The sequence below is a fragment of the Natator depressus genome, chromosome 8, assembly GCF_965152275.1.
Source record: "Natator depressus isolate rNatDep1 chromosome 8, rNatDep2.hap1, whole genome shotgun sequence".
NCBI lineage: Eukaryota > Metazoa > Chordata > Testudines > Cheloniidae > Natator > Natator depressus.
The window spans coordinates 64,832,176-64,859,172 of NC_134241.1; the positions used below are offsets into that span (position 1 = coordinate 64,832,176).

At 40.0% G+C, this 26,997-nt stretch overlaps 1 long non-coding RNA gene across 3 annotated transcripts in view; it reads right to left on the reverse strand.

The window, feature by feature from the left end:
- Nucleotides 1–4,056: 4,056 nt before the first annotated feature.
- LOC141992294 (uncharacterized) overlaps nt 4,057–26,997 on the reverse strand; it is a 34,829-nt gene continuing 11,888 nt past the window's right edge. The window contains exons 1-3 of one of the 3 annotated variants that reach the window (XR_012640568.1): nt 21,477–21,495; nt 8,729–8,806; nt 4,057–4,337 (exon numbers count right to left, since the gene is read on the reverse strand). This is a non-coding gene — a long non-coding RNA (uncharacterized LOC141992294). Of the gene's footprint in view, nt 4,338–8,728; nt 8,807–9,067; nt 9,121–21,476; nt 21,496–26,997 lie in introns of those variants that run through there. The other 2 variants (XR_012640566.1, XR_012640567.1) reach the window with 2 other exon arrangements.

The following is a 26,997-nucleotide window of genomic DNA, read 5'->3' on the forward strand; positions in this document are numbered from 1 at the left end:
TGCCACAGGGCATTTGAAATTCTTGCCACCCCTTCATGGAGCGGCAAGGCCACCCTGCCCAGTGCTGAAGGAGACAGCACATTTAACAGGGAGTCTGAGGGCCCTTCCATCTCCTCAGCCTGGGGATGGAGGCTCGCTGCCACCCTTTTTAGGTGGTCTTGGTGAGCCCGGTAGTTCTCCTGTGGGACGGAGCGGGGCGGGGCCAAAATCAGCTCCTCTGGACAGGATGAAGCTGGTGCGGTGCTTTGGGTGTCATCCAGCACTGGAGGATCCACCACCTGGTTGGACTCCGAGCACAGTACCAAGGACACAAGTCCCACCGACCTTTTTTCTGGGGGTCTAAAGATGGACACCGACAGTGCTTCCAAGGCCCCGGCCACCAAGCGAGCCCCCACTGGGGGCTGCGCCGGAGGCAACGGTGCCCACTTGGCCGGCCACGACACTTGGTGCCATTGCGCTTGCTGAGGTGCCGGCAGGGCCGGCTGTTCAGGCTGGCTAGCTTGGCTTGTAGACGGGCAGCTGCGAGGGGAGGCCAGGCTGGCGTATGATCCGCTGCCGCCTCTGGACCGGGAGTATCAGCGGTACCGGGATCTACGTCGGCCACGGGACCATGATCTCGATGTAGAGGAGTGGCACCGACGGTAGTAGCTGCTCCGCGAATGGCCTCAACGGGCAGACCCATGTCAGCGAGATGCCAGTGTTTGACGCCCGGGACTACGGTGCCTTGGCGGAGACTTGGAACGGGAGTCCGAGCAGGAACGGCGTCGACAATTGTGCCGCGATCAACTGCGGTATCTCCTGCAAGACGAGGACCGTTGGTGACATCCGCCATGGTCCCATTGATATTTTCTTCGCAAAGACGAGTGGTGCCAGGAGTCCTGGTCGGACGGCACCCATCCGGACAGTCTGGCCAGCGTCGAGGGTGATCCACATGGACTGAGCCCTGAACAGTCGCTGGGTGGTGAGCAGTGCCGGGAACGCTCCCTCGACCGAGACTGGTACTGGGCTGGTGGCGACTGCGGTGATCCCAGTGGTGACTTGCCTCTGGAGTGTGGGGCCGACATCGGTGGAGCTCCAGGCACCGGCACAGACATGACATCCCTGGCTGCCTGGAGGGCTTCGAGTGTAGATGGCATCCCGACATCCGGAGAGGCATGCTCCGAAGGGGTCAGGCTACTCCGTTCAATGTGAATTGGAGGCCTACGGCCTAATGGGGATTGAGGACTACCTGACATGGGCCTAGCCTCTGTCCCAGACTTCCCTCGGTGCCGTTGTGAAGAGGGAGTCTTTCCGGTCCTCTTGGCGTGCCCCGTGGACGGGGAGTGGTGCCGACTGCACGATGGTACTGGAGGGTCTCCACATACCGACACCACGGTGCTGGGTACCGGTTTGAAGCGGCTTGCCGGGGTCGGGGCCCAGCACTGACTCCATCAGGATGGCCCGGAGCCTAATGTCCCTTTCTTTTTTAGTCCGGGGCTTGAAAGACTTGTAGATCTTACACCTTTTGCTGATATGCAAAGCAGTGCAGACAATCCGCGTGCGGGTCGCTCCTTGGCGTAGAGAGCCCACAAGAGCCGCACAACTTAAAGCCTGGGGCGTGGGGCATGCCCTGGCCCGGGCTCAATGACTAACTAAACTAACTGAATAAGCTAACTAACTACAGGTACTACTGAATAAAGGGAGAGTTCTGGAGAGGAGCTGCAGCAAAGCTGGAGCTGAGCAGTTCTGATGCACCTTCATTGGCGACAAGAAGGAACAGGGGGGGGTGGGGAGCGCAGCCCCCTTATACTGCACCAGGCAGGCACTGTGCGGGGGGGCGCTCTCCCCTATGGGTACTGCTAGGGGAAAAACTTCCAGCACTGGTGCACATGGCGAGCACGCATACCTATTGTGGAATACACATGAGCAATCACTCGAAGAAGAACTATTCTTGATGTTTAATCCTTGTATTTGCTCTTTTTAAATCTAGCAATAGCCTGAGTTTCCAGATGTATTTTTTTTCATTTTGTTTTAATAAAATTTACCTGTTTGAAGAACAGGATTGGATTTGTGTGTCCTAAGAGGTTTGTGCACATGTTGTTTAATTAGCTGGTGGCAACAATTGATTTCATTTTTCTTTCTCAGCTCCTCCCCGGAGGGGGCGTGAAAGGGTTTGTGGGTACCCCACAGGAAGGAATTCCCAAGTGCACCTTCCTGGGTTCTCAAAGGGATTTTTTCACTTGGGTGGTGGCAACATCTACCCATCCAAGGTCAGAGAAAAGCTGAAACCTTGGGAGTTTAATACAAGCCTGGAGAGGCCAGTATTAATTGTTAGAATCCTTTTGGGCCCCCACCTTCTTCACTCAAAGTGCCAGAGTGGGGAATCAGCCTTGACAGCCCCTTTGCACTAAACATCGTGCAAACTCTTCTTAAGACTGTCCCTACCCCAAAAGAGATTGAAGTTTATGTTACAAAATAAAGCCAACCAGATGCACAAACTAAACAAACAGGGAGGAGGCCACAGTAAAACAAGCATATCTTAGCAGAATGAACACTAGCCATAATGTTTTGCTAGGTGAATGAGAACCAGCAAATAAAGATCCAACTCTTCCTAGGTCTTCTGGGTGTCACATCGCTATTGCAGTAACGCAGGTGGGAAGTACCTGGGAAGGGAACCATCAGATGAGCAACAGAAAGTGACTCTTTATGCTGCTGCCCCTGCTCCCCTCTCCCTCCACAGCTCCAGTAGGAAAGACTTCTGTAGAGTCAGGGGAAAGGGGGCGGGAAGATAACCCAAAATCAATATAACCCTCTCTCATGCCTAGATCTATCTAGTTTTCATTCCCTCATCACAGCTGTGGAGGAAACAAGTTGGCCTACAACCACTCATATCTATGTGTCAGAACAGCACAAATAATGACAAATAGCAGCAAGTAATGACCATAGTTATTCATTGTCACGTTTGAGGAGATTATTTAACAAGGCCAAGGTTACTACTGTCTATTAGACCAAATTATGTAACAGTGTTACAATCAACAGCACAAATATTGGGTGCGGGGGGGTTGCATTATTTTGAGCAACTGAGTAAATGACTGGCATTTTTGGAGGAACCGGATCTGACCTGCTATAAAGAGTCTGGGCTTAGCCTTGGAAAACAAAACATTTCTTTTGCAAAGGATTTTGCCATATCAGGTAAATTCTGAGGTGGGATACTCTGTTCAATAACCATATGCTTGCATAGGCACATTGGACTAGATTCACTCCAGGTGGCACAGGGAAGTAAACTGCACCTGCTTGTGCCTAAGAGCTGTGCCATGTTTCAGAGGGCATTCATACTGAGAGGGCAGGTGAAGTTTTCATCATTGCCCTCTCTTGGGTGGGCTATTCCATAGATATTGCTGGGGCCTCCAGAAGAGCCATGGAAGAATCTGCCAAGTGAATTGACTGGATCAAGATATTGTTTCAACTTTTGGGCCACATTGGCTCCCTGTTTTAAAATAATTCAGCCATTTTTCCTGCCTTCAACAAAACACAACGTCTTGCGCCACCAAAACCTCCCTTAGGGCAAACTTTTTGCTGCTGGGGCTATTGCATGCTTGTTTACAGCCACAGAAGCTATTGTTAAATAGGAGAGAATCTGACCCATTGAGTAAGACACTATAACTTCCCCTTCGTGTCCTGACATCTCAAAGTGTGTGCAGGGCTAGAAGAAAATCCATAGACCTTATGTCTTGGTCCTGCAGTATCAGAGAGCACAGGAGGCTGCCCTCCATTCCCATAAGTAAATGTCACTGATGACTAAGGGTACATTTGAAGTCCATGCATCTCAGTCCATTCTCACATGAAAACTAATGATTTTTTATGAGATAAACACAGAACATGCATCCATTTACTACAGCATTATGAATATGTCCTTATTTGCTAAAATTAAACAAAGACCAATACCTGCTTAGAATTCTCATCATTGCAGTCACCATCATTCTCATCATTTGCAAAAACAAACACAAACTCTGGAAATGTGGTTGACCAGAACAAAAGTATTGAAAGAAATGGAGCCATATGCATCTGTATTAGGCCTCCACTTTTTTAAACTATTTATTTACTAAGTTTAACAAGCTAACAAATCCTTGTCATGTAAATATCAGAAGTACAGGCAGTCCTCGAATTTACGACGTTTGACTTATGACGAATGGCATTTACATCACTTCTGAATTGACACCCTGTTTCTACTTATGACAATTGGTTTCGACATTACGATGCGTGGTCCCGCAATGGAGTAGATTGCAGTTCCGAGTTAGGACGTTTCGACTTACGATGCAATTTTCAGGAACCAATTGTGTCGTAAGTCCGAGGACTGCCTGTAAAACAATCATTACAACAGTTAGCTTTTGTTTAAAGAGACATAATACAGGAATATAATCATATATTTTATTTAACAGGGTATTACCATATTACAGAGTGAGCATCATTACAATGCCTATAATATGTTGTGTCTAGGGATTTTATTAAATTGAGTGAAATCTCTATATACATATATTGAACAGACCTGATGCGTCTATCAAAATATCAATATTCAAGAAAATTGGACAACTGTGCTGGCGTGGGGTTTTTTTTTTGTTTTGTTTGGGTTTTTTGCAGGTGAATGTACTTTATGAGAGTGTGGAATAAAAAGTAACCAAATATCTAAGCATCTTTCTGCCCTCTATTTTGCTGGGTATGTAACTGGTGTATTAATTTTGCCATAACCTCCAATCTTTTTCAACCATTCTTCTATGGTGGGGTTATTTTTCTTTACCATCGATAGCCTACCAATAGCCGAGCAGATGAGAGATTAATTCTTCGTTTCCTCCTGTATGACCATTTCCTCTAAGAAGCCCCAGCAGGATTACCAGAGGATCATTTGATATGTTAAACAGGGGTGGCCAACCTGTGGCTTCGGAGCCAAATGCGGCTCTTCAGACGTTAATATGTGGCTCCTTGTATAGGGACTGACTCCGGGGCTGGTGCTACAGGCACCAACTTTCCAATGTGCTGGGGCGCTCACTGCTCTTCCACAGGCCCTGCCCCTACTCCTCCCCTTCCCCTGCCATGTCCTCACTCCTCCCCCACAGAGCCTCCTGCACATCACGAAACAGCTGATAGGGAGGGAAAGGGAGGTGTTGACCGGCAGAGCTGCTGGTGGGTGGGAGGCACTGGGAGCGGGGTGGGGAAGCTGATGTGGGGCTGCTGACGTATTACTGTGGCTCTTTGGCAACGTACATTGCCAAATTCTGGCTCCTTCTCAGGCTCAGGTTGGCCACCTCTGTCATAAAATATCCAACAATTTATGGTATTTGGTTACGGATTATATCCCAATACTCTCTAATGACTGGACAAGTCCCCCATATATGCATAAAATCTCCCCTTACCACAATTTATCCAACATTTATCCCTGTTCAATCAGTGTGTATATTACATATATTGAACCTGTCTGGTATGAGGTACCATTGAAGCAGTATCTTTAAGAAATTTTATTTTATTGTTACACACTGAGCTTTCTGGTCCTCTTTTTCAGTTCAAACTCCATTCTTCTGGGCTAATTTGTCTATACAGGTCCTTTTCCCAGCATGTCTTTTTTGTGGGGGGGGGGGGGGGGAGATGTTATCAATCTTAGCAGACAATTTTCCTATCAATTAGTCATAATTTTTTGTTTCCCAATTGATCAGATGGCATCACTTCTATTCAAATTAGTTTTCTATATAAAACAGGTTTTCTAGAAAGTTGAGAAATATAATGCCTGAAATGAAAGTACTGGTACCAGCAGAGAGTGGGCCAGTTAAAGTTACTTTTGATCTCTAAATAAGTTAGAAAAAATTCTTTACTTGAATAGCTAGCCAACCACGTGTATTGCATGGCTTTCACTATCTTTGAAGCTCTCTGGTTCAAGATTTGGGTTAAGATCTGGCTTATTTGCAATGGGTGTCATTGGCGAGGGAAAAAAAAGTTTATCTCTAGTTCTATTCCAAACCCACAGAGTAGCCTTTGCTAAAGGATGTGTGTAAATTTCTGGAGGGTCTGATTTTTTATTGTTTTTTAAATTCGTGGTAGCCCAGTGATGTTTACAGTGTTCTTGTTCAATAAAGACCCAGTGTTTGGCTGGGTTAGAGTGCCCCCAATCCACTACTGCTTTGAGCTGGCTGGCTTTGATAGTTCCATAGAATATTTGGAACAGCTAGTCCACCCTGTTTAATGGGTCTGTACAAAGTATCTGCTCTCAGTCTTGGTCTTTTCTTATTCCACCTAAATTCTAAGAACATCCTCTGTATGCCTGCTCGGGTTTTATCTAGGATAATCCCAGAAAGATTTGGAAACAAGAAAGATATCCTTGGCAGAATATTTTATTTTGATTTTGAGGTAATATATTTTATTGGATCAACTTCTGTGGCTATTCTTCCCAACCAAGAAATTGCATACTTCCCCCAGCACTCCAGTTCATTTGCTGAAGTAATGGTTTGACATTTAAATCACAGAGTTCTTCTAGGTTGTTTGAGATTTGAATTCCCAGATATCTTATAAAATTTGCTGCTTAGTTTGTACCTAAATGTTTTCTGGAGGAGTGACTTTCATACATCTGTATTAGCTTAACAATTGAACTGTTAGAAGAAAGATGAGCCCAATGGGATGAACTGATTTTAAAAAAAGCATTGACATAAATTTTCTGAAAACAATTTCTATATCTACTGTAGCTTATTATCTTGTCCCAGCTCTGCTGTATTCTCTTACCTTTGGTATTTATCACTTTCTTTTGTAACACTTATTGGGGGGGAAATTGTTCTGTTAAAAATTTAGTTTAACTTTAAAAAAAAGGTTAGTTACTAAAAAAATTTGAGGAAAGAAAAATGCCATTGAAGATAGCCTCGGATAAAGAGGTCTACTTAATTTAATGTCAACAACTTTCAATTCATTATGCATTTTAATGCAAGCAAGAAAGCTACATCATTTTAACTTACATAGTAAAATAAAGAAAAGGAAGGACGGTGACTGTTGTGCCAAGTTCAAAGAAAAGATTGCCAAAATTATAAAATTCATTGCCATTCGCAATCACATCAGTGTTACCTCCTCATATGCTCTTGATCTGATTAATGAATTCATCAGGGATGATTAAAATAATACAAATTTTCAATTTATTTAAAGTTGAAAACATTCACAGAAAAGACTTAATCTGAAGGCACCTATTTTCACTATTGCTTCAGATCCAAAAAACTTCAAAAACTGAACAGAAAATATGGCAAAAGCAGCCTTCTTGTCTACAGTATTTACATGCTTTACATACTTTAAAAATATGTGGCTTATTAATGACTGATTTTTCAACCTTCCCAATAAGCTATTTTATTAACATGACAGTCCGTTACTTACAAGTGTCAAGCAACTCCTTACTGTGCATGTATCCTTTAAGATGTTTAATATAAAAGATAGTACAGTATTTATACCCCTCACAATAAGAGAATGGATTGTTTTAAGGTTATACAGCCCAGTTGTGATAAAAAAAGAAGGAACCTTACAAAATGATAAATATTTTCATTAAAAAACTTTAAAACTAAAAGTTCAAAGATATGTTCGCCTCTCTTATATCTTGTCAAAACATGACTTAGGACCCAAAACTAATCTACTTTCAATTTTATTCCATATTTCAGTGCTGTCATAGTACTCAGCAGAGAGTATTGGAATACGATCATTTTTTATTTTGTTGATGTTACCGACAGCTTTATTTCACAAAGCAATCTTATACTATGTCTACCAGTGGCAGGTCACAAAGGTCAAACAGTCTATCCTTACAGGTAGAGCTTATTAAATGGCACGTCTATTAAACCCTATGGACAGTATAAAGAAACATTTCAGCAAAATACTTTTAACATAGTTCAGTGAAGATATGAGTCAAAAGGATAGTAAATAATTTAAACCAAAACCAATAAGGAATTATTGTTGTTTTGCAAGCATCTTCAAAATTATGCTTCAAATACAATAGTTAGAAAGAAGAGAAATAGAAAAACCTTCACAAAGATCAACTTACTCTGTGCAAACATTTGCTTTGTACAGTGCATTTACTGCCGCATTTTCAAGGTACTGACATTTACAATTATGTCTCTAAGTGACTAAATCAAGCTACATTTATGCTCTCTAGGACTGTGCTTTAATATGTGTTAAATTTAAAATCATCATCAAATTTTGTATAATACTTTCCTTCAAAGCTATCTGCATGTCAGCTTACTAACTACTAGACTGAAACATCATGGGATAATTTTTAGGAAACAACCTATTTGTAGTTATTTGTTTTAGAATGACACTAAAAGCGATCACATCCTAGCTTTGGAAATAATTCAATAATGTATATCAAAAGAATGAACTCTAAATAATGAGGAATGTGTGGACTTTACAAGATATTGCATGAATGTTTTAACTGAAAAGGATGTGCCTGTTTTCTGAGGCCAGAAGAAAATATTTATTGATACATAATTGTGATTTTATCTGTTTTTCTGGCATCATTTGATTGTTGTGGTATTTCCCTGTGCCCTAACCTATCATATGTTAAATATTGAAAGTGTAAGATCTTATAAATGCATAACTGCATTTATAAAAGAGGAACAAAAATAGGACATCTGTTGGATGGAAAGGTTATATATTCAAATAAAGACTCATTCATTATCTTTAGACTTACTTTGATTGGAATGCAAAGGTTAAGTATTTTTAATTGACTTTTAAAAAAACCTACCTGAATTTTGGTAACCATGATCTCTTATATGGACTCTGTTAGATGAAGTACTTGATCCACTGTTATCACTAGATTCACCTAGTCAGATAATTAATAAGATACAGAAATATAAAACATGAGTTGTTAAAGTTTACAATTACCTTCCCTCACAGCTTCACTCTAAATGCACTGTCCTTGCTTTAACACACAGTAAATCATCTACCTAAATGTATTTGCACCCAATCATTTTTTAATGTCACAATCTTTGTAGTGTCAACTTGTCAAGGGTCAAAGGGAAGAACAGGCAAGATTCCCAAATCAATCTGCTTGTAGAAACTGTCTCATTTCATTTCAAATTACCTGCTGTGGCTGAAGCAGGCTATGGACAAACTGCCTTCCTCCATAAACCATGACAGCACAGGTCGAACTTATGTGATCATTCATAAGGGGCAAGTCATGCTGGGTCTGTCATTAACTACTTTTAAACTGCTGTGCAGGGTTAAGTGATCTTGCAGGGCAGCAGCAGATATAAATACTATTTGGACAGTTTAATGTCAAGAGACAACTCCTCTGGGATTAAAACTGTGTAACCCAATAGTGCAGTTGTCGATATAAGGATTAAGGTACTTTGGGACTGTTTCTTAGAGTCAAGACTTTGCATGTGTTTTGTATGTAATTTAGATATCAGACCCAGAATACAGCTGTATAAATTGCTTTGTAACAGACTCCCTGAAAATATTAAAATAACTCCAGCCTCTTGGTGTTCAAATACTTGAGATCTTCTAAGTAAGCACTCTCAGATGGTCTCCTTCTGTCCTTGTGAAACTGACCAACACATGAGAGAATACTGCAGGTCTAAGCACATAAATATGTTGCAGCAACTAATCATGCACCAGGCTATATGATCAATGGTCAAATGGACTACTATGCGATCCCTCCCAACCACCCATGACCATCGAAGCAGCCACCCAGGACCATCAAACACCCTTCACATAAACACACCCATTCAGCCCTTGGGAAACTTTGGTCCTGTCAACCTTCCTGAGCTAGATCCCAGGAAGAGGAAGAAAGCTGAACATGCTCCCTTAAACTGGACACTGCCACTTCATCTAAAGAGGAGTCATTAGACCTGTCTGCAACTAAGATGTGAAGACAAATGTCATTAAAAACAAAATATAAAGAGATATTAAAAGGTGAATAGAAACACTACCACTTTGCCCTTTTACGGCAGCTTCTATCCAAGCATTTCAAACCTAACATAACTTGCAGTTTCCCCCTACAGTGCTGGATGCTAGTGAGTAAGATTCAAGTTCATTAAGGGCTTTCTGCCTGCCTTTAAGTTTGTTTTATCCAGTTCTATTGGTTATTTAAATAAAAGCTACAACATATTTGATTTCCAAACCACACCTCTATTTGCAGATGGGTGCTCGGCATTTGGAAAAGGGTAAACAAATGTATGTTTGGTTTTGTATCAGTGTTAAAACACTTTTATGGCGAGTCCCTGGCACTCAGTAGAACCATGCTGATACTGAGATCATTCGCAAAGAACCTTATGGACATTTGGGGGCTAAAAACAAAGAAAGCACTGCAAATGTGCCACCAGAATGAACAGTAACTTGCAATAGTCAGAAGGGTCAAAGTAATTCTTACCAATGTGGACCTTTACAGAGTATTTTTCAAATGAGTTTAATATGGTAAATGATTGAGAAATTAATTAAGGATGAAGGACTTCTGGAAGATGTTTGATATAGTCAATTCAATCTCATATGGAATATATAAACTGGTCAATTTTGGATGTTATCATGCTAAACTGCAGATATGTGCACTACCTTGAAAAGTATTCTTGATAACTACTGAAGTTCAAAATGAAGTATAGAAAACCCCTTATGTTTCATTTCAAGTAGCATTCTTGCCCCCAAACAGACTTACAGTTATTTTACATTCAAATAAAGCCTGAGAGGTGATGTCTCTGGGAAGAACGCTTCAGCAGTAGCATGTGTGTGAAGGATTCTTGAGTGAAATAACTGAAGTTTGAGTCACATTCTGTACTAACAATCAGACCCGTGGCCCCACAGTAACATCCACAGAGATCTTCAGAGAAGTTGAGCTTTCCACGGCAGCTGTATTCTTTGCATTAATCTAGTCATACAATGAACTAACATGCAGACTAACAGGAATACCTTAGGATATATGCTATTCCTGAAACCCTACAGAGAAAGAATTACAATGTAGGGAGCTGACATAAAGTAGCAGTTTTAAATAATGATTAGGGCTGACTGACTTTTCCCCACAAAAGGCAGACAGTTATAGTGAATAGAAGACAATGCTAATACAGCAAACATAATTAAAATGCAGAGGAAAAAAAAGCTAGCATTGCATACAAACTTACTGAAGCAGCGTGCAGGAAAGCAAAACACAGTTACTGCACCAAAATAATAATGATATTTATAATTTTGATCAGTTAAGGGCTGCAGATATTCTGTGAATATTAAATTCACATCCCAAATGTCATCAATTTCACAGATGTTAGGCTGCTGTTCAGAAAGACAGAACACTACATGTGTCAAAATTAGAAGAAGAAATTTATTGGGCATACCATTAAAAACTTTGGTCCAAATCCTACAAATTTTAGTCAGGTAATACGCCCATTGACTTCACTGTAAATTTTATCTGTGTAAGGGCTGCATGGTTTTGCCCATCAGATAAGTCCTTTGATCTAACAGAAGCCTGAAAGGATAATGCGGGAAATAGCAAGGGACCCAATGGAAACCACAAGACTATCACATGTACAATGTGAATGCCACATGGGGACTCAGAGATTACTATTATACACACCCACCCACACATCTTAAAAGAACATTATTAACATTGCAAAGTCAAGCACTCTGAAGTTAGAAAATGCCAAGATTAAAGTTGCTTGTGCAACCTTAATTCTGTCCCCTTGTGCATATGCATTATGACACCACCTTTAAATACACGTCAGTCCCAGGTTATTAGAGAGACGAGGTAAGTGAGGTAATAGCTTTTATTGGACCAACGTCTGTTGGTGAGACAGACAAGTTTTTGAGCTTACACACACACACACACACACACACACACACACACACACCACACACCTCTTCTTCAGGTGTCTCTCACCAACAGAAGTTGATCCAGTAAAAGATATTACCTCACCCACCTTGTCTCTCCAGGTATTTTAGATATGTAATACCTGATAGCAATATGACAAAGAAAAACAACAACACTATTAGAGGAGATTCTTGAATACTGGCATCTACAAACATTTTATGAAGGTGAAAGCAATGCAGACCGTTTTCTAACATTTAATCAAATCCAAACATGCACAGATAGAACACAAATTGAGTTTTAAGACCACATTCTGGGTTCAGTCTACAAATGCCTAAAACCTCCTCTCTTTTCCCTCCAAGCCCTCAGGGTAGACTAAAGGACCCCCCAAATTTACACACTTTTTACTCCCCCTTTGCTGTGGCCTTGCATAGCATCCATCATCCTTTTGACCAAAGAGGATGGAAGAGGATGCCTTTTGCAGTTTGTCATTTAGCCAGAGAGATGGCTGTTTAAAAGACACAAGGTGTTTGCTACACATCACTTTCCTTCCAGAAAGCATGACTAGGACTAGAAATGAAACCCAAGGCATGACAGTGCAAAGTACTCCAACTAGAATACTATGGAAGCTCCAACAAAATCTTTTTAAGTTTATAAAAACACACACACAATTGTCAACATACTGTAGATAATTAGATACAAGTCTTTCAGTGTAAGCTCTTGTTGATTTTACTCTACTTGGTTGTGCTTTAGACTAATGATTTTGCCACGTAAACAATTTTCCAAGCCTTATACAAATTTCAGTTCCTTGGTGTTTGCTACACCTAATCCTATGCAGCATAACTTCTTTGATTTCACTATATTAAGCATGCTTGGCCTGGAAATAGACAATTCTGATGCAGTATCCACTCTAGGACACACAGAAATTCAAATCAAATCAGTAAACGCTAAAGGAACATGAGGCTTCAATTAACACACTTTCTGTATGTCCAATGCATATAAATAATAAACAACAAAACTTATACTTTTAAAAATGTGAATGAATGCTTTTGAAAGAATACATTTACCAGAGTGTAGAACACAATAAAATATTTGCCTCTTTAATAAATAGCACAACAATGTCACAAACACTGGGTCAATCCTGCACTCCTCACTCAAGAAAAATAAAACTCTAAGGACTATAGGGTTTTCAAACACATACTTAGGACTTCAGGATGCATTATTTTGCAAACAGTAATGAACAATTATTTTAAACGGCTGCAACTACTTTAGAACTACAAGCAGTAAAACACGAAACAATTCACGGCTTTTATTGCTGGTTCCCAACCTTTGGATCCAGCAGAGGAGCAAAGAGAGGTGTAGAAAAGAAGTTAAAGAAAGTGGGAAAAGTGAGAACTAAATCACTAAATAAAACTGCCCATCTTTCTTGGAGACAGTAGGAAGAAAAATGAGGTTGTTATTTGCTAATGAGGTTGTTAGCCCTTTGGTAAAGGCTCAAATACCCACAGGGAGAGATGACATCATAAAAACTTGGAGACAGACAGATCATGGATCACCTCTAACTTCCAATTGCAAACCTGCTGCTGAGGATAAAGTAGTCAACAGCTTCTTAAAACTCACCTTTCCTCTCTACTCCTGCAGTGATCCCTAAGACATTAGGCAAAGGAGCCGCTCATGCATAAGGATAAAGGCTCACAAAGCATCTACCAGTCCACGTTTTGTAACACAAGGGCTTCAACAAACAGGATGGGAATCACAGAGCTAACTACTGGCTAAACAAGATTCAACTGTACCAGAGGGTTGTTTCTTGCACTTTAAAAAAAAAAAAAAAAAAAAATCAAGTCTTAGTCTTCTTTGTATATTTAAAAAAAAGTTCATTTCTTCATTCCTCCAGCTGTTGTGCTCCATTTCTTAAGAAGCTTGTTTAATTTAGATGTAGGATGATATTGTGGCTTAGTTTCCTCTCTCCTACCAATGAGCAGGAAAGTGGAAGGCTCTGATACTTACTCAGCTGCTCCCTCAATTCCTCCTACAAAATATCCTATCATCCATATATTTAAGCAAGTAATTATGGATATAATTTCCTATACATTTTCCAGAAATTAGTATAAATACTGGTAAAAAAAAGAGCAGAATTTATAGCAATCTATTCCTTTTTATAAAACTTGTAAAATTTCATTATTTCAGTTTAATGACAAAGCCTGGAATCCTCACAAACCATCACCACACCCCCTAAAAGTTGCAAGGTGTGTTTTTTTTATTCTGCGGTCGTAACATGTTCATAGTATAAATAGTAATGCTTAACGTAATAGTTGTATTGGAAAAACAAACTACATTTTTACCTTATTTGGATCTAATGATTCGTTTGTACTACAGATACAATTATGTCATCACTCATATGGCAGAAATCACTGAAGCAATCAGAAGACCCAATAAACCCCAAGAAATCCTTGAACTGATGACACTATGACAGTGGTTCTCAAACTTCTGTACTGGTGACCCCTTTCACATAACAAGCCTCTGAGTGAGACCCCGCTTACAAATATATTAAAAAGTGTTTTTAATTTAACACCATTATAAATGCTGGAGGCAAAGCAGGGTTTGGGGTGGACGCTGACAGCTTGCGACCCCCTAAGTAATAACCTCGAGACCCCCTGTGGAACCCCCTCGAGACCCCCAGTTTGAGAACTCCTGCACTATGATCTAAACTAGTCTGACATAGTAAGAATTGCATCAGATATGATGTGTGTGAATATAGGGATGATGATGATGATAATCTGAAACAATGAACTACAATTCCACTAAATAATAAACTGTATTGTAGGAATTTCCCTGGATCTTCCATGAAGCTTATTGTGTCCCTTGGGGCTCAATCTTTTCAGCTTTTTTTATGTAGCACACAGTGAAAGATTGTGTGATGCTAATGCATTCAACATCACCAATACATAACACCGTATCACCCAGTCATATGCCTCTTTAACAAATGGGGCTGATGCAGTCTCCCTGATGACAGAGTGTCCAAATAAAGTGAGGACTTGGATGAAAAGTAGCTGGTACAAGTTTCAGTCAGAAGTCAAGCTGGTTGGCAGGGGAAAGCACTTTGAAGAAATGACTAGAGACTCACTTTAGCAATATATTACTACTTAGGTCTGGCCTACACTAGGAAATTAGGTTGGTATAACTACGTCGCTCAGCGGTATGAAAATTCCCCACCCCTGAGCAACACCATTAAATCGACCTAATCCCCAGTATAGACAGCACTAGGTCAACAGGAGAATTTTCCCATTAACCTAGCTAATGTCTCTCGGGGAGATGGATTACCTGCACTGACAAGGGAACCCCTCCTGTCTTCACTAAAGCTGCAGCTCTGTAGAGTTTTAAGTTTAGACAAGCCCCTAAATTCCTCTTGGGGGGGGTGGGGGGGGGAGGACTGCAAGAAATTTCTCCCTTTCCCCAAGACATTTCTGGGGGCATCTCTCACCTAATATGTATTTGATTTTTTTATTAAATTATTAAACATGTTTGTGTCTTACTGTAGGGACAACTGTTATCTGTTGAACACTTTGGGAAATTCCTTTGGGATTTTCATTCAAAATCTGCGAAATTCTGCAGATGATTAATCTCAAAGAATGGACCAATTTTTAACCTCTCTTGCAGGTATGCTTCTGAATGAAGATAAGTGAAAAATGACACAAAGGTGGCTCTAACAATGTTGCTTCATTAGTAAGTACACCTAATCATTCCTGAAGCAATTCAAATGATGCAAGAGCAGGCAGCAAAGTGGAAGACACAAGCCCATTTTTTCTTCAACGTTGCTGATCTCTAATGAGACCGGTCATTGCAGAATTATCTGCTGAATCACCAGAGGTAACTTTTAATCTCTAATGCACAAAATCCTATGTGGTTGATGCAGCAGCTTGTAGAGATAAACGGGTTTGTGTCCTCTCTTGCAATCCTTACAGAATTGCAAAAGAATGTGACTGAATTTTTTCCAATCTCTTGGAAAACACACACGAATAGAGAGCCTATACATGGAAAAAAGTGGAGGGAGAATGTCTCAATCAGGAAAAACTGCCTGTTACTTCAAGGAAAGTGTTCTCACGAAACACTTCAGAGTGGCTGGTTTTTTTGTTTTTTGTATTCTAATAGGAGTGCTTTTTCACTTAATCGCTTCACTTAACACTTCCCAGAGGCATGCAAGGGTCCAGATTCTGATCTCACATACTGCTGTGTAAATCAGGAGAAATTCCACTGAAACCCACAGAATTACTCCTGATTTACAGGTTTCAGAGTAGCAGCCGTGTTAGTCTGTATTCGCAAAAAGAAAAGGAGTACTTGTGGCACCTTAGAGACTAATTTGTTAGTCTCTAAGGTGCCACAAGTACTCCTTTTCTTTTTCCTGATTTACAGTGGTGTAATTTAGATCAGAATCTGTCCAGGCTGAGAGAATAGTTTACACTTTTGCTGTAACTATTTTTTGGCTTTTCAGCAGCGCTGGTTAAACAAAAGCAAAACTGAAGCTTAAGCAAGGTTTGCATTGTAAAGTCTGTTGTCACAATGGGAAAAGCAAATAATCTCTCAGAAAAAGGTTATTTAGAAAAATCCTGAAATTAAAAAGGGGCTAATTTTCTTATACTCAGCAGCCATTTTCCAACATCCTTTGTGTGTAACCTTATCTTAAGGCCTTGTCTATACACAAACCTGCACTGATTTAATTAAACTGTGTCAGTTAAATCAGCGGAAACCCATGTGTGGGCACCCTTATTTCTGTTTGAATCGCTTTTTTCAGTTTGGCTTAAACCTCTTTCTACCTGACAAACTCATTAAAGCTGAAATACGAATAGCAACACAGCCTTTTGCACTGGTGTAATTAAATCAGTTTAAAATCACACCAAAGTTAACCCAGTGTGTACACAAGCCCTCAGTCCTTAAATACATCAAAATCTAAACTATTTTCTATACAGTATTTGCAAGACTTCAGTGGTGAACTACAGCTAGAAGCTCAAACTACATGTTGATTTCCCCAATAGTAAAGTGCATAGGAGAATTCAACACAAAACTAATTTCACTGTAACCTTTATTTTAAACAAGCATTCCATTCAGCTCACAAATGTGCTGACAGACCAGAACTCTGATATCACATATAGGAGCAATTCCAGTGGAGCTGGTCCATCTGTACTGAGATAGATTAGGCTATGTAAAATAATAAATGTTTCAAAATTGTCTATTGAAATAAGAAGCCCGCTCCACTTGTCCCATTTCTGATATCAGTTACCTGCATTGAATGACATATTCTGGGCATCCCAACAATCAAGAGCTAGCCAGAAGTACTCTGATTTTTTAAAAATACTTTTTTAAAATAGGAGAAGCTGAATGCCTCTCTAGCCCTTCAGTCTATCCAAGCACATTTATTTCATTTCTGGTAAACTATCTGCATTTTCGCCTTAATTAAGGTGGGGGTCATATTGGCTCCATGACCTATTAAACAAATATCTACTTTAGTCATTCAACTATGTCTCCAGATCACTTCAGATAAGATATCCCCCTCATCAATTACCATCTCCTCCCCAGATCCTCCTCTAACATTTCTTACCTCTAATAAAATATTAATAATCACCAGTGCCAGCTGCTGTAGTCCACCACAGTTGATTTTGCTTTAAAACCCACCAGCACAGACGAGATGCTATGCTCCATAATGCTTCCCCCTTTGGCATGCATTGTAAAGGAGTACTTGTGGCACCTTAGCGACTAACCAATTTATTTGAGCATGAGCTTTCGTGAGCTACAGCTCGGTGCCACAAGTACTCCTTTTTTTTCTTTTTGCGAATACAGACTAACACGGCTGCTACTCTGAAATGTAATCAGAGTCACCTCCAATAGTGAAAGCTTTACAGAATATAAGATTTCTATGGTGCAGGCAAAATGAGACAGCTGTATCAGCAGGTAGCAGTAAGGTTTAGCAATGCTAGTGGTTATTTATTATTTCATTTATTAAGATGTCTAATTATAAAAGTCTCAGAGCTTATCTGCAATGTTTAAAAACAATACATAGCTCTTAATGACTAAAGCCAGCAAAGGGAAAAGCCTGCTCCTCTCCCAAAATAAATGGAATGAAATGCCTAGACCCACAGGTAAAAACAGGAGAAAAGAGATGGCCCTTATACTGTACACACTAAAAGTCATCATACGAGTGATCTGTTGGACCAGCAAAGGAATCAAAGCAGAGCTGAGGCTATTAACAGGGAAGGGTTCAGAAAAGAAAGAAGCAGATGGGGTGGAAGATATAGCAAAAGCATGGTAAGGAGACAAAAAGTTAAACAGGGAGAAGGCCGAGGGAAAAATCTCAACTTCTAGATTTGTATCAAGATCATTGCATGCCACCTGAATCTGTAGTAAAATTCTGCCAGGAAACTGTAGCATATACTGCACAGAATTTTTTTAAAACTGAATAAGGACTTAGGCAGTCTCGGGGTTCTTAAATATGCTAAATAGCTTTCATAATATTCTAATTAGCAAAGTGTCTATATTTTGTTCTTTGAAATAAATACAAAAGGTTACTTCATATTTTGGAGGATGTCTGCCTTTTGTAAATCCCATGCTTAATTTTTAAATAGATCAAAACCTAGTGTTATAGTAAGAAAGAAGTTTGACAGAAAACATTTTGTATTTTGCTACCACTAATTATTCCTAGAACTATCTGTGCTCCTGAGGGCTAAGTAACTACCACCACTAAAGATTGCTGAGTTCTATGTCTACACTGCAATTAAAAGGACCCTGTGAGGTGGGAGGTTCCCAGAGCTTGCCCAAACATCTACATCACAGTTAAACCCCTCAGGCCAAGCCCCGCAAGCCCGAGTCAGCTGGCTTGGGCCAGCCGCAGGCGTCTAACTGCAGTGTAGACGTACCCTAACTCAGATTTTAATGTTGCCAGTTTAGTTCAAAGAAACACCCTTTATAAAGCACTGGTTAAACAACACCGTCCACTTTTTAAAATATTGCACTTGTATCCGAAAATTCAGTACCTACTCGAGTCGCAAGTTAACACCTAAAATTACTCTAGCTTAAAGTGTTAGGAAAAAGTAATTCTCTATTTTTTCAGTTTTTCTTTGAGCATTCAACAGCACTTTGTGGATAGTTAGTTTTGCTGTTCCCCTATTAAGTCTTCTCTACACTGAGAACATTTACAAAAATATTCCCACTGGTACTGACCCCTGTCCATCTGAGACCCTATCCAGCAATGTTGAAAGCCTTAATGTAAACTCCTCCTGCAACTGGACCTGTTTTTACCATCATTTCACTTAGAATTACTTTCAGCATGTTTAACTGAAATACTGGCAAAAAAAGTACCAGACCCCTGTGCAAAGAAGCATCCAGATACCTAAAGAAACAATAAGGATACAGGTTTCAGAGTAGCAGCTGTGTTACTCTGTATCCGCAAAAAGAAAAGGAGTACTTGTGGCACCTTAGAGACTAACAAATTTATTTGAGCATAAGCTTTCGTGAGCTACAGCTCACTTCATCAGATGCATATTACATGCCAGTAAACGCTCCACAGCTAACAGATTAGGAGCCACTGCACTATACTATCCTCAATGATCTATTTACACAAAAAAAAAAAAACCTTTGGCTTACACATTTACTTTCAATTTAATAACCTAATTTTCACTAACACTGAATTTGGCTATATTTGTCTGATGTGAGTCAATAGTATTGTATGGCCAGTGTGGAAAAAATATTTAATTGCTATGAATCACTTGTAGAAAAAAGCTTAAATCTTTTAAGGACATGAGCCAACCACATACATTTTGTTTTCACTTATATAATTCACGTAATTAGATATCAGGGGGTAGCCGTGTGAGTCTGTATCCACAAAAACAACAAGGAGTCCGGTGGTACCTTAAAGACTAATCTGTTAGTCTTTAAGGTGCCACCAGACTCCATGTAATTAGATAAGTACTGTAGTGCATTGTATTTGATCACCCCCTTTTCAAAAAAATCTAATAAGTACCTTAGTACACAAAAATTATTTTAAGTGTTAGACAATCTTGCTTTGTCTATCAACTATACAAAGCAGCTTTTCTGATTTAGAAATAAATAGGTAATACAAGTAATGTCAGATCTTTACCTGTTAGTCAGTAGAATTTGCAAACCTTCATTTCTTGTCAAATGCAGTCAGTCTCATATTGTCATACAAAATTTAAAAACATTTTCCAGTTATGTACAGATCAATCACTGCATTTAGTGCTCATCAAGGCCAGTATCTGATATTCTGAATTTATTTCATTTAGTATGAATAGATGTTTTGTAAAGATTTGCCATTCAGGCAAAGAAAGGAGGAATAGAAATATGAAACAATTAAATATGCAGTTGTCACTGAACACGTTTCCAAGTAATAATTCATTATTTTTTTCTCACCTACCATTGAACTGCAATTCATGCAAAAAGAAAAAAAAAAGCCTTGGGTGATTTTGCTACAGATCCTTCACCTGAAGTAATACTCAATTATATTGTGCATATGGTATGTGCAATACCTGCTTTTACTTTAGGGCTGGGAATCAACAACCAAGTATCACAATGCCCTCATGTTTTCTGCTGCTGTATAAACATACCTAGTTCAACATCCACATAAGAAATTTTGTTCACTTTGATGATTCTGAAAAGCTAATGGGGAAATTTTTGAAATCAATGCATGAGTATTTATCTGTATTAACACTGGTGGAATCTTATGTGGCTGTGTGCCCAGTGCGTTGCTTTGAAAAGAAACCTCATAACTGTAGGCATCAAAGATCAGGTTGTACAGGTAACTGATTGACAGACAGCTTGAAGGAAGGAAGAGATAAGGATTCACGAACAATACTTTATGGTTATTCCACAGTTTGTCTGTCCTTCAGTTCCCACAGCTGGAAAATGTTTCTAGGCTTGCTAATCCTTGTCATTGCTGCACATATTATTACTATTAACATTACTAAAATGTCTATAACAGTAACTAGGCTCAATTATACTTAGAGGTACACCAGCTTCTTCCAACATGAGGAAGTAATTTTCTAGCCCTCCAGTTCAATTGTAACTCTTTTACTTAGGAATATTTGAGTCCAAGTGGCATACACACTCATCCCCATGTTATTTCTTACCCATCTTTAATAACAGGTTTTCCTGTAGGTGTGCTCTTTGACGTTATGTTTGTTCATTGCCTCATTTTAAATGTCTTCATGTCCGACACTTTGACAAGCATTCCTTAACGCTGATGCTTGAGGTAAGAAGGTGGAATTCACTTCGGGCTGAATTCTGCCTAACTCTTAAAAATGGGTGCACAACATGGAGGGGGAGGGAATAAGATGCTTCTCTCAATACTCCCTGCATGACTCCAAGGGCTAAGCAGAACTGCAGGTCCTGCATTCCAGGATTTGAAGGGACTGCTCCCCCGGTACTCTCCCAGAGGTGAGATGGGGCACAGAGGCCTCCTTTCACCCTCCCTGCATTCTGGTCAGCAGAGCCAGGTTGCCTCATGGGGGAGGGGAGAGAGAAGCTGCTGCACACAGTAAAGGGATGCAGCAGTGTGTGCACTCTGGCTGCACAATGAGAGGTATTCTGCATCACTGAAGCAGGATGCCTCTGATTCTTCCCCTACGGTATTGTAGCTCCACACTCCCCACGTCCCAGGATTGTGCCTAAATGGCAACCTTAGTCTTTAGAATTAACTTACAGTTATTAAAATGAGTGATACATAGATTCCAAAAGCAAGTCAATAATCAGACAAGAATCTCTTTATCCGGCATATCCTTTTTAGTCTTCTCCCAAGAGTTCAGAATCCCAGAGAATCCGCTTCTTGCTGCACACAGATATTTGTCTTGCATCAGTAAAGCTTACTCAACTGGCATATGCTGCAATACATCTACAATAAGGTTAGTGGGAGTGTAGCTACTTCAGAGGGGGGAAAAAGCAAACAATGTCAATAAGCCCTAAAAGCAGTGATAACATACATCTCTGAACAACAAAAGGCAAGTTAACATTAACTAGCTAATATCCAACAGAGAATGAACAAAACTTGATAGTTGATCTCCTTGTGTTTGTCATCCCAACTGTAGAGCCAAGTAACAGCAGGACTTCACTGGGTTAATCCTTCCCGAGCAACACATAATTGTATTATAAAACATACAGGAATTGACTCAAACCAGTTTATAAATAAAGTTGGCTGAAAAATTTCAAGTTTCTATGAGAAAAAGAGAAAAATCAATATTTTTGGTGGAATTTTTCTCTCCATTTTTCAACCTGCTAAACTAGACAGTTTCAAACCCCATCAGTATGTTGTCTGAGCTATTCCCAATGGAATTTTTCTCATAGATCCTCCATTGAAGTTAATGGCAAATCTCTCACGATGTCAATGGTGCAAGATGAGGCCCTCAGAGAACAAGGATCGTGTAATAAACAATTCAGGGGGACCAGCTGAAGAGAGTATGAAAATTATCTAGCTATCTATGACGAGAACAATTAGCTTGCCTCAATTCTGAGGGGCAGGGAGTAATTTAAAAGTGTGCATTCATAGTACTGCATAAAATTCATGTACTAGTGCGTAACAATTGGCACCTAGACACTCCAGCACTGTGTGCATTTGAAATACCTAAAACAGATTAGAAACTTTATTAAAGTAACTATGTATAAATGTTTCTCTCTTTTAAAATATACATTAATCCCTGTGTTTTTAAGCTAAAAGGGGGATTTTCAGGTGTTCAAGGCCTCCTTATGCTTTTTTTTTATAAAAAACAGTAACAAGGGGAAATGCTGTCACTTCTCTGTGGACCCACCAGAAGACTCTAAATACAGTGGAACTGTCATGGCCTACTGCATGAGCGAGAAGACCAAGGAGAGGCCTCTCAGGGGGATTCAGCAATCCTCATATGCTCTGGAGCAGAATAGTGACAATGTGGAGAAATATTTGGGAGCATTATGGGGGCAAGCTAGGGAGAGGCAAGGGATGTACTGGACATATCCAGAAGGCTCAAGTCCTAGCATAGAAGGCCCATGATGCTGTGCCTTCAACTAGGAAAACACATAGCTTTAATCCATGCTAAACTAACTCATTTTAGCTAACCCCATGTTATGATCCTAGAGGAGACTGTTAAAGTTTTAACCCGCATTCACTGATTCAGGTAAACATTTTGCTGGTCATAATAAGTGAATCCCTAGAGCTTACCTCATCCAGATAACACATCTTAAAACCAAAATGGCCTTGTCTCCACTAGGATTGCAACGCAGGGTTAACAATATACTCTTTTTCCCTAGTGAATAAGGCCCTAGTGGCCACAATGGTAGTAAAGCAGCTGCACACAATACAGGGGTGAGAAACAGGTTTCCTTTTGCCAGATCCTCAGTGTGAAGCCTAAATATTGAGCCAGTATTTCTATAAATAAGAAAGGACAAGAACATAAGTTTGTTAATACTATGCATAAAACACTACACCTAGTCAAAGCTTTTGTCACTCAACAACCCTGCAAGGTAGAGAAATTTCTACAGGACAATTTTGTTTTGTTTACAAAACAATTTCCTAGACTAATCACCATACCTACCTTGCTCAAAAATTGTTAAGACCTTGGGTCAAGGAGACAGTGGCATTAGCTCTCAACAGAAAATGTGCTTCCCTACACAATTCTACACTAAAATAGCCTCTTAAGCAAGAATGTGGAAATGATTTATCTTGCACTGTTTAAAGTTGGATCTTCACCTCAGCTATGACTGCACAATCAGAGAGAGGATGTGATACTTTCATACAAAGAAAAGAATACTAATGGTCAAGAGAGTTTAGTACTTAACAAGAAACAATCTTTTGGGAAAAAAATATTGCATATAACAAAAAATCAGATTGGAAAACAATTCATTACTGCTATTTATGATTTTCGGATTAAAGAAGTTCTTTCAAGTGCTTTAGGCCCCAAAATTACTTTTTGTTTAAACAAAAACAAAAAAAAAATGTTTTACAAAACTTAACATTAAAAATGTTTTTTCCCTAATTTCAGTGTAAACAGTTTATTTGAATTTAAATATTCCCATATTTGCAATCCCAAATATCATAGTGTGCTAGTACATGACAACCAGAAAATGAAACTGAACATTAAAAGAAAGTGAAACTTAATCAACTGTGATAACCCAAAGTGCAATGTATTGTGCAAAGTTAGCAAATAGAATTAACAGTGTAAAGCACATTAAATAATCTTTCAGTTTAGTAATTTAAGGTGTTACTTGTAAAACAGGTAAGGATATTTGGTTTTTATATCCATTTTACATATATAATTTTAAATTGGATCATACTTAAAACAATTAGAAATCTTTGTGTTCTAATAAAGGCAATTAAACTTTTAGACAACAAAACATTCACTGAAAATAATAGGGATAGACAGTTTGATTTTGAAAAGAATAGTATTTATTTATTCACTACTCTTCCATCACTATACTAACTACAGACATTTCAGAATTTTAGGAGTACAACCCCTTTCAGTACAAGGCCCTTTCCTGCAAACACTTATGCATGTGCAAAGTAGGATTTGCAGGATAAGGCCCTACAGGTCTCTCCATGAAAATAAATGGACGGCTCGCATAGAGACAGAGTCTGTGCCACGTGATCCACAAATATGTAAGAAACCTCTGGTGAGGTCTCCATTTACAGAGGCATGTGAACATTTAGAACAACCTCCTTTGTTCTTTATGAAATTCACTAAGCTGTACAAAGTAAGCAGTTATCGTATTGGACATGATGCGATTCCTTTTAAATCAAAATAGTTACACAAATTTCCACCAACACAGGATCTGGCTCCTAATAAGAGATCTAGTTTTTTTTTCTCTAGTACCAGCCCAATTTGAGCCCTGTTGAATAAGGACATCAATGAAGATTAAAAAAAGAGAGTAAAACTACAATTAGCACTAAATTCTGGTTCCCCTTGTCCATTTAATGCTAAGGGGGAAGACGACCTTTCCCACCCATCACAAGTGGTCAAAAAATAGATTTTAGCCTTTTATTTTATAGAAATTAAATGAACCTAGAAGAGTCAAATGGCTCCTAGAATGAAACTTTCTGCTAAAAGCTCTCCCATCTTTATATATAGTAACCCATCTATTGCACTGAGATATAGTCTCACCAGAAATTTCCAAGGCTAGTCTTCCTCATGACATATATATACTGCAACTATACAATTATTTTATGCTAAATCTCATTCTATTTAGTAACAACCTTCACTAAGAGCAGATGTCTGAGGGATTATTCTATTGTAAATAGATAATTTGTAGTAATAGCTCATCTAAAGGAATATAGCACTTGCCACACCAGATAAAATGAATGGTCCTTCTAGGCACATAACTTGCCGCTGGCAGTGGAATTCCAGATGCTTCAAAGAGAACGGAAAAAACCCAACACACGTATCTAGTACTACGTTAGCTAATGTACTGTATATTCTAGGCCAGGCTGGCAGCGCACCTATGGTAGGATTGCCTGTCATTTCCCCATTATAAGACCCTGTTTTCAGTTGCTTATCACTGTGCCAAACTTTAACCATTTGTGCTAAATTTTTTCATGTCAGATGGCTGCCTCAGGCTGAATGTTGTTGAAAAATTTCAGCCAAAACTCTTCTGTTATTTACAAGAACAAGACAAGAGAAAAATATGTCATTTTGCCCATGTTAAAAATGCTTGAGACATTTTCTTTCAACAACTCTACCACTCCCATGCTTTGGTGCAGGGACTTTAAAATTGGCAGATAGCCAGGGATGTGCCTTTTGTGGTCACTGTAAAAATCTGCCCAAATTTGGCCAAGTTTAAGTCTTTGAAAGATCTTAGTTCATACACACACTGTTCTTAGATTTTAGCAGTTAAATCTCCAAAGATTCCATCCCATCTGAGGTTACTCTAGCCCCTCCCAGCTGGCTGCACATGCAGCGCCCCTACAGAGTGAGGGAACATGCTCCCTGCAGCCCAGGGATGCAGGGAGAAAGCCAGACTTCCCCAGTAATGGCTGCTACCAGCCTGTCTCTCCTGTGCTCTCGTTCCTCTCAATGACCCCACTGTAGGCACTTAGGCAGCCTGAAGCAGGAAGCCAACTGATTTGAATGCTGAGGAGACAAAACCCAGACATCAGGGGAGGAAAGGAGTTCACTGGGACAAGGAATCTACTGAGACTGGGACTGGAGAGAAAGCATGACTGGGAATGGGGGATGAAGACTGGGAATTGGAGGAAGCAGGGGGCTGGTACGGGTTTGGCAAGGAGACTGGGAGCCGCTAATGGACAGAGAGGGGGAACAGGAAGCCAATTGGCAGGGGAGGATGACTAACATTGAGTTTGGATGATGACTGGGTGGGGGAGGGTAAGGAGGACACTGGGACTTGCTGATAGGGAGACACTCTTCTGGCAAGGAGCTGGCTGTAGGGAAAGAACTGGGACTGGTTAGGCACAAAGAATGGGAAAGATCTGAGATTCGGTAAGGTGTCTGGAGATGGAGGCATGAACTGGGAGCCAGTGGGAGGGGAGAGGAGGAGAAAGAGATTAGATGAGAAAACAGAAGAGGAAAACTGGAACTGGCTGGCCAAAGAGATTGGGGCCAGGAGTTGGGATGGTGGACTGGTATTGGCTGGGCTAGGAGACAGGAACTAGGTATGGGGAGGGAAGAAAGACAGGGAAAGTGGGAATGGCTGGGCAAGAAGACGGACTGAGATGAGAACATGAGAAGTGGAGACTGGGACTGAGTAGGCAAGGACAATAGAGCTGGGACAAGGAACCAAGGGAGGTAAGAGACAGGACTGGGACAGTGATAGATTGGAGGTGATGGGGCAGAAAATGTCAAACTTGGTAAAAACGGGCAGAAGAGTCCGTGTCCACTGAAGCACACTCTGCACCAGATTCCTGAGTCTCACCATTTTTCTGCTGTCAGCAAATATCTGTGAAATCCACAGACAAAGTGTGCCTCATCCCCCTGTAGTGCTGGTCCACATAGAGTATGATAGCTTACTACTGTTATCAGTTATTCTTTCAGTTCAAGTGGCAGTGGATCAAAAGATTCCAACCCTGTTGATAGCCCAAGATGGTGTCAGTATGAAATTTCTCTTTTTCAATTTTGTCAAAAACCTAGAAAATTACATTAAAAAACCACGTTAAAAGAATGTTAAGACTGCAAAGTCAAGCACTCAAAAGTCAGGAAATCCCAGAATTAAGGGCACCTGAGCAACACCTAGGTCCCTTTGTGGAT